The following is an 18195-nucleotide window of genomic DNA, read 5'->3' on the forward strand; positions in this document are numbered from 1 at the left end:
GAAAACGAGGCCAGGTAGGCCCTTGTCAACCACCAGAAAGGACGATAGTGCTCTTTTTAGAGCTGTCAGAGCTAATACAAGAATTAGTTACAAAGAATTGACCACAGAGCTCAATACAACGCGAAATACATTTATTTCTCAAAGCACAGTCCGCCGAATACTTATTAAATACAAAATTGGAGTCTACTCTGCTTTGAAGTAAATGCTCCTGTGTCCTATGATAAACAAAGGAGACTAAAATGGTGTCATGAAAGAAGATATTGGACAATCGAACAATGGAAAAACGTTATGTGGAGTGATGAGAGTAACTTTGAGCTTATCAATTGCAAATCTAACATAACAGTCAAAAGAATGGCTCACGAAAAGTATTACGCAAGGTACATTAGACCGACTGTACAAAGTGGAGGAGGCTCAATGGAATCTGGTCATGTTTCAACTACAAAGGTGTTGGTATGTGCCAAGCATACATCGGAAAAATCAACTCCAGAATATATGTAAAAGTTAACCATGAGCGAGACTAGGTTTTTTCAAACCGAGACGAGACCGAGACGAGAAGTTAGTACTTCTCGTGAGACCGAGAACAAGATGAGACGAGAAATTTAACAATTTTTGAAAACAAATTTATTTAAACCCGAGTAAAAAAAAAAATGTAAACATGGTTTTGACAAATAGACACAAATGACATTTGTCAAATGTAAACAACTTTTTCAAATATTAATTCAGAATTTTTTTGCCAAACTTTTCCAACAAGACAATGTTTTCTCTGATTAAGAAGATTTGTTCTACTTTTTCTGGGTGTAAGTTGTGTCTGGATGATCGGACGACATTTCCACCTGAGCTAAAAACTCTCTCTGATTTAGTTGAACTTGCTGGAATAGCTAAAATTTGTCTAGCAAATGAAGAGAGTTCTGGCAATGTATTTGAATACAATTTCAACCAATCAATATTCCCTTTAGGGAGATATTCCCTGATGCCAAAAAATATTTAAAAATATTTAAAATCTAATTAAAATTTTTTAATTAGATTTTTAAAAAAAATCTAATTAAAAAATCTAATTAAAAATTTAATTAAAAATTCAATTTGTTTTTGTCAAAAATAAATTAAATTTTTAATTAGATTTATTAAAATCACGGAGTCAAAATATTATTTAATTAAAAAAACAAATTATTAAGCATTTTGTAAGTTATAATAATTTTTAATTTGGAAAATAATAAAATATTTAAGCTTTGTTCTACTTCTCGCGAGAATTTTCTATTTCTTGTTTCTCACGAGAAGTCCCATTTCTCACAAGAAACGAGAACGAGACGAGATCTCGCTCATGGTTAGTAAAAGTACTGGAAAACAACCTAATTCCATCAATTGATCTGCTTATGCTCAATTATAAACCATGGAAACTTCAACAAGATGGCGCTACTGCACATACTACATACTATAAAAAGGAGTAGTTCAATGATAATAATATGAAGACAATACCATGGCCTCCATACTCACCTGATTTGAAACCGATTGAAAACATTTGGGTTTGGATTGACCATGAGGCGGTCAATCCAAACCCAAATGTTGAAACAGAAGCGATGTGCAAAAATCTTGTTGGTTCATAAATTACGCCTCCTAATGTATTGTGCGTCTAAATTTATGAACAATTTTTTTTGTCTTAGTTTTTTAATACCATGTAGCTGTACCTAATTATTACTTAATATTTGTATTTTTTTTGTATTTTGTATGTATTTATCTAATAAATAGAAAGAAAACTAAACCGAAATCTTTTATCGTTATAGTTTTATCATTAAACAACTAAAAATTTCTATTCTCAAATAGGAGTACGTCTAAATTTATGAAAACCACTGTATATAGATATATATAAATACATATATAAATATATACATATATATATATATATACATATATATATATAAATATATATATATATAAATATATATATATATAAATATATATATATATAAATATATATATATATTTATATATACATGTATATATATATATATATTTATATATATGTATATATATATATATATATATGTATATATATATATATATGTATATATATATATATATATATATATTTATATATATATATATATGTATATATATATATGTATATATATATATATGTATATATATATATGTATATATATATATGTATATATATATATATATATATGTATATATATATATATATATATATATATATATATATATATATATATATATATATATATATATATATATATATATATATATATATATATATATATATATATATATACACACACAGTGGTTTTCATAAATTTAGACACACTCATATTTGACAATAGAAACTTTTAGTTTTTTAATGATAAAAAATAATGAAAAAAGATTTCGGTTTAGTTTTTCTTCTATTTATTAGATAAATAAATACAAAACACAAAATTTAAAAAAAAATTTACAAAAAAAATACAAATACTAAGTAATAATTAGGTACAACTAGATGGAATTAAAAAAATAAGACGAAAAAAATTATTCATAAATTTAGACGCATGATACATTAGGAGGCGTAATTTATGAACCAATCATTATTTTGTGTATCCGCCTTTTGCTTTAATACAACTAAGAACTCTTATAGGCATAGATTCATCAAGATTTTTGCACATCGCTTCTGGGACCCTATACCAGGTCTCCTTGAGGACATCCTTCAGCTCGCCAAGTGTGGAAACTTGAACCTTTATCAATTCACAGTCAATCCAAGCCCGAATGTTTTCAATTTGGTCTAAATCAGGTGAGTATGGAGGCCACGGCATTGTCTTGATATTATTATCGATGAACCACTCCTTTGTATAGTATGCAGTATGTGCAGTAGCACCATCTTGTTGAAGTTTCCATGAGCATAAGCAGGTCAACTGATGGAATTAGGTTGTTTTCCAGTGCTTCCACGTATATTCTGGAGTTGATTCTTCTGGTGTATGTTTGGCACATACCAACACCTTTGTAATTGAAACCAGATTCCTATCGAGCCTCCTCGACTTTGCACAGTCGGTCTAATGTACCTGGCATAATACTTTTTGTGAGCCATTCTTTTGACTCTTATGTTAGATTTGCAATTGATAAGCTCAAAGTTACTCTCATCACTCCACATAATGTTTTTCCATTGTTCGATTGTTCCAATATCTTCTTTCATGACACCATTTTAGTCTCCTTTGTTTATCATAGGACACAGGAGTGGTTTCTTCAAAGCAGAGTGGACTCCAATCTTGTATTTGATAAGTATTTGGTGGACTGTGCTTTGAGAAATATATGTATTTCACGTTGTATTGAATTCTGTGGTCAATTCTTTGTAACTAATTCTTGTATTAGCTCTGACAGCTCTAAAAAGAGCACTATCGTCCTTTCTGGTGGTTGACAAGGGCCTACCTGGCCTCGTTTTCTCGCTGGCACCACCAGTGTGAAGAAAGTTTTGCTTCGTTGTCTGAACGCATTTCTCAAAAACTCCAATTAATCTTGCAATTTCTCTATTACTTTTGATTCCTTCTTTGATGTGAGCAATAATTTGCCATCTTTCACCTCGAGTGATACGTTTTTTGCCCATTTTTTGCGTCTTTTTAGTGCAAAACTAACTTAACTTTTGTTTATTTATTAAATAATGATTAACTAATTTCAGGTAAGTCATATTTATATAAGGTTTTTTGACAAAATCACTTAATTTAGGCAAAAATTTTTGACAAAATCACTTAATTTATTTTCCCATATTTTTCATTTAATTAATGAAAAATATGGGGAAAAAACTACTTATTAACTATCAATTATACTTTTTTTATAAGACTTTTTTATTGTGCGTCTAATTTTATGAATAAAATAAAATCAACCTTATCAGTTAACTTTTTTGTGTTAATTGGTATAGAATGAGTAATAAACATCCTGTAAAAAAAAGTTAAGGTACTCTTTAAAAGTATACAATAACAATATAAAATATATATTCTATAAAAGAGTTTCACTTCCTCTATTAAATTATATATCAAACATAGCGGTAGCACTTTAATTTAATTTTTATTTTAAGTATTTTCTTACATACATGTAAAAAAAAATGAGTGCATCTAAATTTATGAAAACCACTGTCTATATATATATACATACATACACACATATATATATATATATATATATATATATATATATATATATATATATATATATATATATATATATATATATATATATATATATATATATATATATATATATATATTTATATATATATATATACACCCACACCAACATACTTTATTAGATTGCTTGATAGCTTAAACTGCTAAATCATCTGAATAAAAATGATAATATTGAAATCCCACTGATGCCTATAAAAAACAATTATGCAAAAACATTTTGAGATCAATCATATAGTATAAATTTTATTAAAGTTATATTTGTTAATAGAAATACTACAGAAATTGTGTTTATAAACAGATTCTACAAGAGTTTAAACTTCAAATGTTTTCTTGATTTTTAGAACTAAAATAATTAGAACTTAAATAAATATATAGCAGTTTTTGTTTGTTGGTTAAACTGTATTTGCCTGAATGAGGAGGCCACTACAGTCAAGGAGGGAGCCACCTCAGTCAATGAGAAGACACCCTCAGTCAAGGAGACTCCTCATTTTTTGATTTTGTTACAACCCTCTCAGACCTTTAAAAAACAAGCCTTGCAAAATGTCCCTTTGCAGAGAAATAAGTTGAGAACAGAGGCATGGTAGGGATCAAACTTGTGACTTAGAATCACTTACGAACCGAGCACTCCACCACTTATGTTAATGAGACACTATTAAAGTTTAACAACAAATTGTTAAAACCATTTAATTAACAACAAAAACTAAAAATAAAATTAACAACATTAAACAGATTTAAATTAAAAATAAAAATAAAATTAACAACATTGAACAGATTTTAAAAACCATTATACTTGTGTAATATGAGTCTGAGTGTCGTAAACTGTAAATTAACATTTGAACTTCAATACACGAATTCTACTTCAAATTTTTATTGATTTTAGTTTCAAAATCCCATATTTGTACCTTAATGTGAGGTTCCAACATATCCATCCATCCAATTCTATTGGTATCATTCATCCAGTTCAATAGGTATCATCTATCCACTTCTTTAAATATTCAATACCTTTAAGCCCTGCAGAAATAAATCCTATTTTTAAGATGCTGGCACAACAAACTAGATGTATTTTGTAGTTTATTTCACGTGTTTAAATAAAACCTTTTTTTTTTAACCAACAAATATGGTTTATTCCACATAAAACTCTATTTTATGGATATACAGATAAAAGTATGAAATCCACGACTTTTTATTAAAAAAAAATATCATTAAGTCCTAAAAAATAAAATACTCAAATAGTTTAGAAATTTTAAAAGTTACAAATTTGAGGTTTAACCAAATGAAGAGAAAACATTTCTGATACCACACTGAAACAGCCTGTTGCTGGGGGCTTTAGTACATACACAAACTATCTTATAGCCTGTTACTACAAAGTAGTACTGCTAAATCGACTGAGGGTTCAGCATGGGGCAACAATTTTTTCTTTCATTACTTTTCTTTTTCTGAAAATGCTGTATGCTAAAAAGGTAGGAAAACCTAGCAACAATTTGTTATCTATATCACTATGGTAAAATATATATATATATATATATACATATATATATATAAATATATATATATATATATATATATATATATATATATATATATATATATACACATACATATTTATATGTGTGTGTATGGATGTATATTTAAATTTTGTTTAAATGGAAAATTATTTATAAATTGAACTTTAAGTTTCATGCCTTACAGCAATCATCACTAATGATATTCATAAAAATCAAAAATATTAAAAAACCATTTGAAAAACTTTTATAAAATCATTAAAAAAATCGTTTAAAAAATTATGGTAAAAGAAATTCTGATGTAATGGAATAAGACGAAATCTTTAGGCAGGCAGAGGTTGCAAATTTTAGTTGTTGGGTGATACCAAGCTTTATAAGGAGATTTAGATTTTGAAACATAAGGCTGTAAACAGTACAGCCTTATGTTTCAAAATCCTAATCTCCTTAGAAAGCTTGGAATCATTTTTATACTTTACTGCATTAATAGATTTTAAATGATTCATGTATCTTAACTTGAATAGTGTCTCACTAGTACATATCAGGCCTTGTTATAAAGCTTAAACCAGTACACCATTTACGTACACATTAAGCCATTTAACATAAGTGGTAAGTCATTTCGACCAAGTTACTTTTTACCACTTTTTAACATTTAAATAAGTCTAAAGATATCATTTAAGCGGTAATATAAAAGAAGTAATTAATGTTATAAAAACCGCTAATGAAGTTTGAATGACAATTACGTAAAAAAGTTTGCATAAAAATTCTGTTTGATATTTGTGCTATTTACAAATGTAATAAGTTAAGAACTTTTCCATAAAAATGTTCAGCAAGAAGAAAAAGAACAAAAGAACAAAAAAAAAGATGTTTACAACGCTTAAACGAAATCATAAAAGAAACATATTAAAAACCTATAAGAAACATATTAAAAACCTATAAGAAACATATTAAAAACCTATAAGAAACATATTAAAAACCTATAAGAAACATATTAAAAACCTATAAGAAACATATTAAAAACCTATAAGAAACTTTCATTTATCATCTTGCAATATCAAGAATATTTATTTGGACAATTTCTCATAACAAACAACAAAAATAATTATCGAATTTAAAAAAAAATTTTTTTAGATAAATAATAGTACAAAAAAGAAAAAGAAAAAGCAAAGAAAAAGGAATTAAAGAAAAAGAAAAAAAAAAAAAACGAAAAGTAAAAAATAGAAAGAAAAAAAAAATGTTATATTTATGCTTAATTTAAAATTATGTTATATTTATGTTTTAATTTATATTTATGCATAAAAAAAGTAATCATAAAAGAAACACATAAAAACTTTTATTTATGTTTTACAATTAAAATAAAAACTATTCTATCTTGCAATATTTATTTAGACAATTTCTCATAACAAACAATAACAAAAACAATTATCAAATTTTTTTTAAAAATCAAAAAACAAAACAAAAAGTTATTAGCTAAAAGTTATTAGTGCCACTATTGATAATTTAATTTTTTTTTTTCCGTTAGTTTTGTTATAATGATTGATTTTATCAAAAAGATGAAAAAACATTATTACAAACTTTAAACGATATCTTATAAAGAGTTTATTTTTTTATATTAAAAAATAAAATTCTTTTATGGATATAACTCTATTATTAATTTTTTTGCTTGAATTTATGCTTGAAGCAATATAACTCATGCAATGTCTTTGTTTCTATTTATATGGTTTATTTTTCAAAAATTAATAGTTTAAAAAAATAATATTTTATAACAGTTACATCAGCTTTATATAATTAACAGATTATGCGATATCAAAAATGTGAAAAAAGATATTTCCTTACAATTTAGAAAGAAATCTAAATTAAAAAAAAAATAGATAAAAAATATTTAAAAAGATGACTGAAAAATGACTCAAAAAACATTAAAAAGACCCTTCTTTAAATCAATAGACTGCCTGCCAATACCAAAACTTATAGTTGTTATATGCACACACAGCTGTGCCTATAATTAAATAAATCAGTTGATGTATGTTAACTCGATTGCACCTATGGTTTAAGAAATTAGTTGATATGTGTAAATACAAATTTCTTTTTTTGTGTGCATATATTAAACAAAAGTACTAAATGATATCAAAGCTATATGTTTGTTTGACAAAATAAATTAAAAATATCTATATAATCAATTGCTATATATACCAATATATCAATTATCTATATATCAATTGCTATACTGTTTATTGATTTGTTATGTTTTATTTTGAGTTTCACATCTGAAGTATGTAGAGTATTAAATTTATGATATATTTAGTGATTATATTTTTGGTATATATTTATTTTATATAGTATATAAATATTTTTATCATAGAAGAAAATAAAGTTTTGTTAATTGCTTCGTGATAAGGTCATTACAATCTTCTTGAAGTTCTGCTTGTATAATATTATAAATCTTATTGTAAATAATGTTATACGGCAAATAAAATAAGTAAATTAAAAAAAATATATTAATATCTAAAGCAATCATCAAATAAAATTACATTATTTTTATATCATTAAAAAATATATTCAAATAACACAATTGTTTTATGTGTATAGAATTATCAAGTAATTTTACCTGATGACTCTATAGGCAAAAAAACTATAAGTAGTAAACATGTAGTTATTTTTGTATTATCTTGACAAACAAACATAAGTAAATAAATATATATATGCATATATATATATATATATATATATATATATATATATATATATATATATATATATATATATGCATATATATATATGTATATATATATATATATATATGCATATATATATATATGCATATAAATTAGTTAATTTCAAAATTGTATATAAAAAAAATAATTTTCGAACTTTATTTGGGCTACCCTTTGATTTGATGTGGTTTGTGGTCAGGAAAACTAGTTCAAAATTGCAAACTTAAATAATGTGCTTTAAGGACAGCTCAATTAATGATTTACCTTTTTTTCATTAATTAACAACATTTAAACATTTAGCCACTTAATTATTAAAAAATATTTTTTTTGAACTGGTCTCATATATATATATATATATATATATATATAATATATATATATATATATATATATATATATATACATATATATATATACATATGTATATATATATATATATATATATATATATATATATATATATATATATATATATATATATATATATATATATATATATATATATATATATATATCAGAATTAGGGTTGGCATTTGGCAATGCCAACCTAAAAATGTTTGAGGTCAGAAAAAATATGCCAACCTCATTTCTTTGTATTATGATAACCCAGTTGTGTCAATTTTTTTTTGATAACGTGATGCCGCCTCTAACAGCTAATGGTTGGCAATTTATTGCCCTCATTTTTCCTAATTCCGAGGGCTGTATGTATGTATTCTACAACATAGAGTGCTTAATATTTTTAAAAGAACAGAGCAATAAATTAAAAAAAAAAAATTAGGAGAAAATCTCTTAATAAATTTTTTTCATTTTACAATTGTGTTTTATCTATAAAGACTCATCAGAAAAATTTTCTGATGAGTCTTAGATAAAACAGTGTATATATATACACACAATTTGTAAATTTATATTTTATTTTAATAATTAAACAAAGAAATACCTTAAGTGGTCCAATTTTCTGAAGACGAGATGCCATATCTTGATCAATATATAAAAAGTGGTTTTAACATTTAAATATTCAAATTTAGGAGCTAACATTTGTAAGCAAAAATAAAAAATTAACAAACTTTTTTACCAACCTCCTTTGCTTATATTTTGTGTTAATTCCATCATATCATTATCAGAATTTTCAGTATTTTTTTCCCACCAAGGTATTATTGTAACTTCATGACAGGTTTCTTCGCCTTCGTCGTCTGCTTCCAGACAAGGACTGCCAACCGATGAATCACTACTCAGGAAAAGAGTTAAAAAATAATCAATACAAATACAAATATGTTTTGCTAAAATATAATCTTGCATAAAATTTCTATAACTGGTATGATTTAAAACTTGTTCTTTTCTTTTCATATATACTTTTCATAGCACCAAAAACAAAGCCGTTAGAGAATATTGTTCACTATAAAATACAAATATTATTTAGTAACAAAACAATAATGCTAAATGTTTTTTTTACTCCAACTTAATAAGTGTTACTATTTTTAATGAACACATTTTTAATGAATAAAATGAATACCAAAAGTACAAAAAACAAAGTTATAAGTAATCATTATTGCTTTTCTTTATTTTACTTATGCAAATTTTTGTTCAATTTTTCGATCATTTTTAATACTAATTGACTTTTTTCTTAAAAAAAGTTTGTAAATCCAAGTATCAAAAATCTATCACTGCCTTCCTATTTAGCATTTACTAAATTTCTTAAATTTCTTAAATTTTGCATCAAAATAACAAAATATTACTATTTTATTTACTTAATCTTTTTATCAAGGAAAATCTTTCTAAAAATTGTCAATTTTTTTTCACTCATGAAATCATGAAAAATTTTTTTTGAGTATTAAAATTTAAAATTTTAAACAAAAAAAATCCCCTGCTGATTCACCGGCATACATTTAAACTAACTAAATGATAATTAACAAAAAAACATAAAGCTCAAAATGTCATAAACTTTAATTGAACCTATTCTCAGAATCTGGAAGCTCCATCGATTCATCAATAACTTTTTTCTTTGTTTCCCGATCACCTTGTTTTAACACCTTTTTGTTAGAGGAGATATTGAAACTAAAATTGAACACGTTCACTAATATAATTAAAATTATTATTCAGTAGTTTATGATTAACATGGCAATACACAATTATTAAATTAAAAACTCATAAATTAGAAGTATGAATAAAACACAAAAACAAAAAAAACAAGATTCCAAGCCTCTGAATATTTGATTTTTGAATTCTAGACATTAAAGTATTTTTTATGTTGCTAAGACAATGAAAAAAAATAAACCTTTTGATTTAAGAGTGATATTCTAACTAATCTTACTAGTAAACAAGTTGTTTACTTACAAGTGGAATATTTGTAATAACAAAAATGGTATGTAAAAATAAAATTTGAGCTTACTTAAAGGACATTTATGCTTTCAATAAAAGGTTTCAATTAGAAGGGTGTTTATATTTTTAATATCTGTGAAGTGGTATTTTAATAACAGTATTATATATTATATATATATTAGATATTATATATTATATATATATATATATATATATATATATATATATATATATATATATATATATATATATATATATATATATATATATATATATATATATATATATATAGAGTATATATATATATATATATATGATACAGAGTTTTTTATATATATATATATATAGTATATATATATATATATATGATACAGAGTTTTATATATATATATATATATATATATATATATATATATATATATATATATATATATAGTATATATATATATATATATGATACAGAGTTTTTTATATGCCAATAAAAAAAAATTTGTCAAAGAAAACATAGCATGGCCTACTATAGTGACCGAGTAAACATATGGTTTTGAAAAAACTGTAGGCAAGAACTTTTATTTAATGGAAGCTTTCCTTTTTTATTTTTAGTTTTTAATAAATAATGAGTTCATAAGATAGTAATTAATTTATCATAAATAAAGATTTTTATAACATAAATAAATGAAACCCCCAAAATGAAAAAAACTTGTATATTAAATGTAAACTAAAGTTCATTAAATATAACATAGTAAATGAAAAAATTAAATGTAATAATTCATAGTAAAAACTTTTTATTGGGCTAGAAGCTTTAAAGAACTTTTCAAAATAAAGATTTAGTCAAAAAAAAAAAATTTAATATAGCATAAAACTTTTCATTTTGGGCTCCTTTGAAGATTGTGGGGAATAAAGATGGCAAAAGTTGTTAAAAAATGTATCAGAAAGAATTCCGCAATGTTTTTTTTGAAACATTAGTAAATACATAAAAGCCAGATACAATTAAAATGCAGTTAGATTAGCTAACACAACATACTTAAGTAAAAAGATGATGAAATAAAATGAATAAAATACTTAACGACGAATGCTATCACCAGACAAACTTAAACCACCACGATTATTCTCCAAATAAGTCAGATCAAAATAATCTACCTTCAATTGGAATATCTTCTCTCATAGCCAGCAATATAAGCAATAAACTTTTAACTTCTTTAGACAAATTGCTCTCAATAACTGGAAGATTATGAAAAACATTAAACAAGGAATCATCTTGCATTACATAACCACATTTGTCATGCAAATGACATGGTGAAACTTTGAAATCATTAGCAATGATATTAATAATCAAATAAAGTTTAGTTTTTTAATGTCAACTCTTTGCAATATTTATTGAATATTTATAGAATAGGTACCACCTGATCGTTGTCAAAATTTTATAAATGTTTTCTTAATAGGGTCACTAACAAAATCTCCAAAATAAACATATTTATGATGTTTGTTTTGGAGATTTAGTAAATGTTTTACTAGTTCAACTATTCCATGACTCATATGAGAAAAAAGTACTTTTCAATTTTTTATTTTTCAGAAGCCATTTTTTTATTTAAAATAAAATTTATAATTTTTATCCCTAGCACAAATATTTTCATAAAGTCTTTTCAAATAAAAAATTTAAAAAAATTTAATAAAAAAGTTAAAAAAAAATGCAGTCTCATCATAAAATACTTTTAGACAATTTGACACATTTTGATGTTTGACACAGTTTAATTGGTTTATTAATTGGTTTGACACAGTTTGATTGGTTAAGGAAAAATTGTAGCTTCATAAAGTTTAGGCAATTTTCCAGTAACAAACTTGGTCAAATATTTCAAATTAAAAAAAACTTTTTAAAATCTGACCGTTTTGAAGTTCTTGAAATACCTTCATAAGTAAAACATAGTTCTTGTCATTTTTCAGATATTCTTGTCAGATATTTGATATTATTCAAAAAGTAAAAAATATTTTGACATTTTATTACACAAATCTTTGGATGAATTATTGCTCACTTTCAGAAAATCTTTTATTTCATCAGGCACTATACTTCTTAAGAATGCTTTAGTAGTTGGTTTTGGTGGTGTTTGTAGAGTACGAATTTGACTCGGATTCTAACACAAGAAAATTCAAATGATAGATGTTTTGGTTATAACTACCGGTAAACTAAATTCTTTTTTATAGTCTATAGACAAATGATTTTCACAAGTAAAAATATTTGGGCTATCTGAAATATCATCTCAAGGTACAGCACTTATCCATCTTTTAGTTCATCCACAATTTTATTTGGAAGACAAAAACCTTTGACCGATTTTGTAACATCGTACTTACCTCTGCATCTAGTGACACAACACTAAAAAACCATATTCTTTCAATTTAAATATTTAGCTCTAAAAAGAAAGCAAATTTAATATACATAAAAATAAAATGACATATATTAACTATAGCAAAGGGAGATCTAGAGATGTATGTTGTCATTGAAAATTTTGTTCAAAGTTACGATTTAGAATATAAGAAAAAAAAATAGATTTTTATATAAAATGATTATGATTGATGATTAAAATCTAATATATTAAATTATAAACAAAAACTTAACTTTAAATAAAATTATACAACTAGATACAGATACAAGTAATTAGCAAATTTTAGGGCCTCCATTAGGGTGGCCCGAAAAAAAACAAAAAAAACCTCTTAAGCTTTTCTATGGTCCAAATAGGTTAAGAAAAACTTAAAAAATATTTTTATTTGTTTAAAAGTGATATCTGTAAAACTTTTTTCTAAAAATTGCATTCTTTAGTAAAAAAAAAACTGTCTTTAAAATATATACTTAAAGTCTAAAAAATTGAACATTTTTGAGGTGCTTATTTGTCAAGTCCTTATTTAGTTTCTTTCTGTTGTCTCTGGCAATGAGCTTGAGATTCTGTTTCATGTCATCCAACATGGGGATATCACACTCGATCAATATTTCCAACATCTTTACTTTCCCCTTCTCGTTAACATCATCGCCAGTATAACTAAATATTATGTTAAGTAACAAGCATGCTAGCAAGAAAGGTCTGTCCTAGTTTTGGTAACACTCCCTTATTTCGAATGATGACTTAAAGGCACCTAAGTCATTTGAAGTTGAGTTGTTTATCATACAGACTTTTAAGAACCAAGGGTTATAGTATATAGAAACAAACAATGTTGCTGTTTTTACCATCTTCTCTTCTTGATTCATTACATGGGCTACCTTCTCAGTCATCCTCAGGGTTAGCAGGTATAGAGCATTTGCCATGGACCTTATAAATGAATTATTATTATTGAAAATATACTTTCCACTAAAAATGAAAATTATTGACAATTAACAATACGTGGCTTCATGATACCTTCCTTGATGCTTGGCCAAGCTTTCTGCAGTCTTGTATAGTGCTCGCCCTTTTGTTTTCTCTCCAGTAAGAGTTTCCATAAGATGAGACATACGTAACTCCAACATGTATTGCCTACAGAGAAACCAGAGAAAAGGGATATTGAGAATATTTGTGAGAATGGTATTGGGGCCAACAAATACTCTAGTGTTGGAAGCAGTGGTGTTACAACCTTTGGCAAAGATCCGATCAACAATTTTGTAGAACCTTTATCTGTGAAAAATACAGCTTATGAGTCTGATGCAGAAGAACCAGCATTAGAATCAAAAGAAACCTCACTTAAAGCCAGGCCCTTTTTTTTTGTCCTTTCTTTATTTCTGTATTTTTTATGCTGTTTTCTGTATTCTGTGTTCTGTTTTCTGTGTTCTGTTTTCTGTGTATTTCTGTATTCTGTGTTCTGTATTTTTTATGTTGTTCTCTGCCACCAATACTGTCTGCTTTTAACAGATTTTTCAAGTTCTTTGTCTACCTCTGTTGGAATATATATTTTCCTATTCTGGCTTAAAAAAATTGAATATCCTCTGCCTTGGCCTCCTGAGAATGAAGTCGATCTGACTGGATCTTCTTCTTAAATTTCTCCACAGATATGTCAAAGAGTTTTTTATTCTCCTGTATGAAATCTCCCTGCATCTTGGTAAATCTACTAATGCTGGAATCCCAGTTTAGATTACTTAGATGGATGAGTTTGCAATACTTAGTATGAAGCTTCAGAATCTTATCCCTTAATAATAAAAAAAAAATTATTTCTTAAGTTAATTAATTACCTGTGTATAATTACTTTATTTATTTAGGTTTGTATTTTACTTATTTTTTTACTGAGTTGTTTATTTTTTATTTACATGATCAAAAATTACATTTTTTTAACCTGACAGCTCCTCCAGATATGAAGAGTTCTCCAAAACTAGCCTTGTTCCACACATCCATTATAAGAGCACATCTATGGTTGGGATCTTTACATAATCCACCCTTGCAGATAAGATCTTTGCTTGTAAACTTTTGAGAACAAGCTACAACAGGCTTAGTAGATTTAAACTCCAAAGATCTTGGAGATTTGACAAACTGAACATTAGAAATGTACTTAGATATAAGTACATTTCCAATGTTCGGGAGCTGGTTTATTGGCAACTGATTGATAGGATACTTTAGAAAAAAGTATCCTATCAATCAGTTTTAAAAAAAACTCCACTGAACTTTCGAAATTTGTGTGGGAATGCAAAAATAAAGCTATAGAACCTATACTAAAATGGAATACTTTCAATCAAGCAGAGCCATTCAAACCTGATGGTAAATTTTGCAATTTATGCTTGACAGAAAAATACCACATTATTACATCACCATTGAATCTGCTTAACAAACGAACCAAGCTTGCATGAAAATGCCACCATGAAAATAAATTTCTAATAAAGAACTTTAATGTCATCAAAACAGACACTCCATAGCACTTTTTTAATATAATTTGTTGTTATTACATTTGATGATTGCTATTGCGTGAAACTTTTAGTTACGTAATTGAAATATATCTTAATAATTATTTAGTTTTCACTATATATATATATATATATATATATATATATATATATATATATATATATATATATATATATATATATATATATATATATATATATATATATATATACATATATATATATATATATGTATATATATATATATATATATATATACATATATATATATATATATATATACATATATATATATATATATATATATATATATATATATAATATATATATATATATATATATATATATATATATATATATATCATCCCAAGATGGTGGTAAAATAATAATCATTCTGTCATTCTGTTATGAAGATAAAAAATCAATAAACTGAATTTGGAAACTACCTTCATAAGAGTAGCTGTGGTGGTTTCAATATTATTTGTTTACTACATGAAATATTATTTGTTTACTACATGAAATATTATTTGTTTACTACATGAAATATTATTTGTTTACTACATGAAATATTATTTGTTTACTACATGAAATATTATTTGTTTACTACATGAAATATTATTTGTTTACTACATGAAATATTATTTGTTTACTACATGAAATATTATTTGTTTACTACATGAAATATTATTTGTTTACTACATGAAATATTATTTGTTTACTACATGAAATATTATTTGTTTACTACATGAAATATTATTTGTTTACTACATGAAATATTATTTGTTTACTACATGAAATATTATTTGTTTACTACAAGCCATGAAATGTTATTTGTTTACTACAAGCCATGAAATGTTATTTGTTTACTACAAGCCATGAAATGTTATTTGTTTACTGCAAGCCATGAAATGTTATTTAACTGAATGTTATTTAACACCAATAGAAACTGCTGCTCTAACAACAGCAACTGCAGAATAATATAATTGTAACAGATAAATTTATTTAAATGTAACAGATAAATTTATTTGTAATATTTAAAACACTTTATTTTTATTTCGGATTTATCATATGGTGTATTTATGTGATTTAGTAATTCTAGTGCATATAACCTTTATAAACCTTTATAAGATTTTATATAAAGGTTTATAAAGAAGATGTACTAAAAATTTAGAGTGGTCCAAAAAATAATACAGAAAAGTTAAGTTTGTATAATCATTGCTCCACATGGCTTGTTTTTGTCCATTGAGTATAGGTATTTGGCCTGCAAAAATTCAGGTTGATTGAGCAATATTTATGTCAACTCATTATCAACATTACTTGTCTGGTGCCCCCGATTTCCATCCGACTTTGAGGGGACACGTTATAAATTAATTTAGTTGTGTGCTGTATTTTAACATCCATGTTGTTTTTTATTTCATTTGTGTTACTGTTATTGCATTATTATTGACTGATATTAAATGAAAATTGAATTATTTAACTCCTAAAGTAATAAACTATAAACTAAACTATAAAATGGCATCATCCAATTTGAGATCTGTTCTAGAGCACTGGCTTATTGGAAAGCCAATTTCACAGTTATTTACAGCAAGATTACAACATATGCTGGATGTACTTTAACTGCTCCAGTTTTATCATTTAAGTGAAGGACAAACCTTTTCCGAAAGTTATAAAATGTCTTGTGATGCAGCTATTTGTATTTAGGCAGAATACTAACACAGCGGGTTGACTCATGTGTCAGAAAACTGCCAAAGCTGCATCTGAACTATCTGGCTTTAAAGGCACACAGAACATGACAATGCGAAAGCGACAGGATAAAAAAAGACATGATTAAAGGTGACCTTGAAGAATTATTTGATATTGTGACAAAGGACATGATGACAGAAATACAGAACAAAAAACTTGTTTGCGTGCAAAAAGAAGCTATTTTTTTATGCTGCATTTATAAAAAGGGCATTAATAAAACAGAAGGTGAACTTTCTTTGTCCACATCTAGTTTGGAATCACAAGATGATGAGGAGTATCAGCTAACCCAAACTTAACAATTACGCTAACAATATTAATATAAACAGATTCAACAGATTCAAAAAAGAAATTTAAGAATATCTTACCATCACATGAAGTTGTAGGTGCTTAGATCATGTTTGCCTTCCAAACCGTAAATGTATTTGCTCCCAGAGCTGTTGCACAGGTGTTTGACCATGACATTTTAGAAATAACATTATCTTGAAGTTCAATAAGACAATCCAGAATAAAAGAAAGACAACAGGTTGCTCCAATGAATGAAAAAGAATTTTCTTTGACAGGACCACTATTGCTTTAATGGGTCGGCAAAATATTGCCTGATATTGATGGATCAAAGAAAAATATGGATCGCAAAGCTGTTATTGTTACTGGGAATGGCCAGGAAAAATTGTTAGCTTTTCCGAAAATAGAGGAACAGGAGTAAGCAAATGCCTGTATTGAAGTAATTGAGAAATGGAATTTGTGTTCACAGATCAAAGGCTTGTATTCCAAACAAAAGCTAGCAATGCAGGACTTCAAAATGGTGCATGTGTTAGAATCAAACAAGCTCTGGAAACTGATATGGTCTGGGTTGCATACCGTCATCATGTCATGGATATTGTCAATTCAAATGTTTTCACGTCTCTGTTTGCTCCAAC

General features: G+C 25.8%; 1 long non-coding RNA gene across 1 annotated transcript in view; it reads right to left on the minus strand.

Annotated features, from left to right (window-relative positions):
- LOC105845981 (G patch domain-containing protein 2) overlaps nucleotides 1–18195 on the minus strand; it is a 45936-nt gene that overhangs the window by 9677 nt on the left and 18064 nt on the right. The window contains exons 4-6 of the long non-coding RNA XR_010639349.1: nucleotides 10321–10422; nucleotides 9447–9595; nucleotides 9308–9345 (exon numbers count right to left, since the gene is read on the minus strand). This is a non-coding gene — a long non-coding RNA (G patch domain-containing protein 2). The remainder of the gene's footprint in view (nucleotides 1–9307; nucleotides 9346–9446; nucleotides 9596–10320; nucleotides 10423–18195) is intronic.

This window comes from Hydra vulgaris, chromosome 06, assembly GCF_038396675.1.
Source record: "Hydra vulgaris chromosome 06, alternate assembly HydraT2T_AEP".
In the NCBI taxonomy this organism is placed as follows: Eukaryota; Metazoa; Cnidaria; class Hydrozoa; order Anthoathecata; family Hydridae; genus Hydra; species Hydra vulgaris.